The sequence below is a fragment of the Anser brachyrhynchus genome, assembly GCF_964034855.1.
Source record: "Anser brachyrhynchus genome assembly, chromosome: 1".
Taxonomy (NCBI): domain Eukaryota; kingdom Metazoa; phylum Chordata; class Aves; order Anseriformes; family Anatidae; genus Anser; species Anser brachyrhynchus.
The window spans coordinates 176398210-176401012 of NC_137694.1; the positions used below are offsets into that span (position 1 = coordinate 176398210).

The following is a 2803-nucleotide window of genomic DNA, read 5'->3' on the forward strand; positions in this document are numbered from 1 at the left end:
GGTGTCATTCTGTATAAGCAGTACCCCAAAAAGAAATATGTAAAGGAAGAAGAGACAATGCAGTCCAGTATAAGGACAGATAATCAGTCAGAACTCACAAAATCAGGAGCAGATGTAGCTCAATTAAGCTCAATAATTCACAGGTGTTCACAGGAATGACTTTAACATAAAAACACACTTCTCTTTAGTGCATTTTTTTTTTCTATAGCTCTTTAAATTTTATATATTTCATCTAAGCAAACAAGAAAAGTAGACAGGTAATTGGAGTTTAGTTTGATATAACTGACTTAAAATTCAACATTCTAATTGTTTGTTTGATTTTGGAGTCATGGTGAGCCAACTTACTGGAGGGAAGGTGTGTGTGTGTGTGGGGCGAAGGTTAGATGCACCACATGATTTGTTGATATCATTTGTTTCTGAACTCCTGGCAAAAGGCATCCACAATTAAAACTGATACAAGATCTGTAGGTTGCTAGAAAATGCTGGAACTCTAGTCCTAGTTGGCTTCAATATGTATAATTCTTTCTCAGCAGCATGCAATGGAATTTGTCATTGTCTCAATACCTGGGCACTATGCTATCAGCCAGAAACACAGCACAAATGCCATTCATTCTTTTCAAGCTGGTGCTTTCCTGACTGCTGGTTTAGGAGTTTATTGAGAGGAATGGGCAGACTGATAATATACGCATTTTTCGTGAGTATCTGTTCTTATGTTATTAGCATTAATCTTTTGACTTACTATCACATTGTAGAATAGAATGGTTTTGTTTTGCCTAGGTACTGTAACATGTGGTATAGAGAATTTCATTTAGTTTTTATATTTTGTATTTTTGGGGCTGGTTTTTTTTTTCTTTTTTTTTTTTTTTTTCTTTCTGGAAATCAAGTAATACAAATTTTGGCTTAGCATAACTCCTGTAATGATGGATACTTTCCTTTCTTAGTAAGCCATTGCTATCGTTCTTACTTGCATATTTGCATTCAGGGCAAGATGCACCTCCTGGTTCAAAGAATGGACTACAAAGTTTGCATGACATTGCCATCTTGAACTAGCTTTACAAGGCAAAATTTATATTATTTGGCTTTATTTAACTTGCTCTTCAGTGCCATTTTTCTTATGTCACTGCACAATCTGATTCTTAAGCAAATGAGCTCTGTCTGGCTTCATTTGTTGAAATCTTCAGGATCAGACCTGATAGTCTTTAGCTTCTGGCTTTTGGATTTGGCAGAAAATTACCTCTAACCAAGAGGATAAAGCTTTTGTTATATTATTTAAGAACTAACGCAGCCATAATTCTTACATTATATTGAGTCTCAGTGTTTTGCTTCCCTGTAGGAATTTCCATTTTAGTCTAATTTGGCTAGCAAAAATGTGCAAACCACTTCTGCATCCCTCTGTTACTATTTGTACCTCCTCTCTCTTTATTTCATCTGTATCATTATGCTTTTTCAGTGGTGTATCCTGCAAGTCTTTGTTCTTGTTGATTCCTTTGCACTGTATAATGAGGAGTTATGTGGGCCTTCTGAAAACAGAAGAAGAATTGCTGGAAGATACTGGTAAACTCCAAGGACTTGATTAATTTAGTCTATAATCTCACCTCAAATATTGAGGTTACCCATGTGAGTAAAAGCAGCATGTGAACTTTTGTTTACATCTCCAGCTACATTCGCAGACTTGGACTAAAAATCACTGTAAAAGTGAGAAAATGTGTTTTTATCTGTGTACAAGGAGAGAGGTACAGATTATTTTGCCATATAAAGCTGGCATTGGTCTCCTCTAGAAACTGGCTTTGTTTATGTGATAATCCAAAGCACTGGAAGTATAAACCACTTCTGGGATCTTACCTCTTATGAGGTAAATCTAGCCACCTTTTCTTCTACCAATTACAGCTGATATTAGGTCTACGTGTCATATCACCAATCAGAACACCACTGAAAAGATATGCAGTTGTTCCAGTATTCCACTGAATGGCTGAATGGGTTAGTTTAATAGTCCCATTTTAGACGGTAAGCCACGTGAGATTCTTTTGGCAGTAAAAAAAAAAAAAAAAAAAAGAGCAGATGTAATACTATGCCAGTAGTATTCAGTGATTCAGAGACTTCCCAGGTCAGGCTAGTCACTTGGCCTTTGCCAGCAGCCAGCAATCTCAATCCCCCTCAGGGGAGAAAAGTGTGAAGAAATAAGATTTAAAAAAAACAAAACAAACAAACAAAAAAAACACCTCTTATCTTGAGATAAAGACAGGGAGATCACTTACCAATTACCATCATGGGCAAAAAAAGATTTGACTTGGGGAAAATTTTTAATTTGTTTCTCACCATGCAGGTCTATTTTAATTGGCAACAAAGACAGAAAAACTAAGCTACCTTCCCTGAACCCCATTCCCCTGCTTTTCCCAGGCTCAGCTTCACCCCTCCATTTCTGACCCCTCCGCCTACTCCTGCTCCAGTATGGGCCCCTCCACAAGCTGCAGGGAGATCTCTGCTCTGGTGCCTGGAGTACCTCTTCCTCTGCTTCTTTACTTATGTTGGCATCTGCAGGACTGTTTTTCACTTTTTTTTTTTTTTTTTCCCCCCCTCACTGCCATGCAGGATTTTGCTGTTTCTTAAAAACATTTACCCCAAGGTGCCACCATCTTGGCTGTTGAGCCCAGCCTGCCCTGTGGTGGAGCTGTTGGAGCTGCCTGGGACCAGCTGCGTCCAGCATGGGGCAGCCCCGGACCCTCCTCACAGAGGCTACCCTGCAGCCAGCCCCATGCTGCCAACATGGACAACCCAAACATTTTCCTTGAATTTAATCTGCAGA

The 2803-nt window shown here is 38.9% G+C and overlaps 1 long non-coding RNA gene across 2 annotated transcripts; it reads left to right on the plus strand.

Annotated features, from left to right (window-relative positions):
* The first annotated feature begins 210 nt into the window (after nucleotides 1–210).
* On the plus strand, nucleotides 211–2218 carry LOC308195954. Of its 2 annotated transcripts, none has more exons than XR_013951975.1 (3): nucleotides 211–257; nucleotides 534–694; nucleotides 1451–2218. It is a non-coding gene; the product is annotated as an uncharacterized lncRNA (long non-coding RNA). The 2 variants fall into 2 exon arrangements; XR_013951976.1 differs by having other exon boundaries at nucleotides 212–257; nucleotides 531–694.
* Nucleotides 2219–2803: the final 585 nt, after the last annotated feature.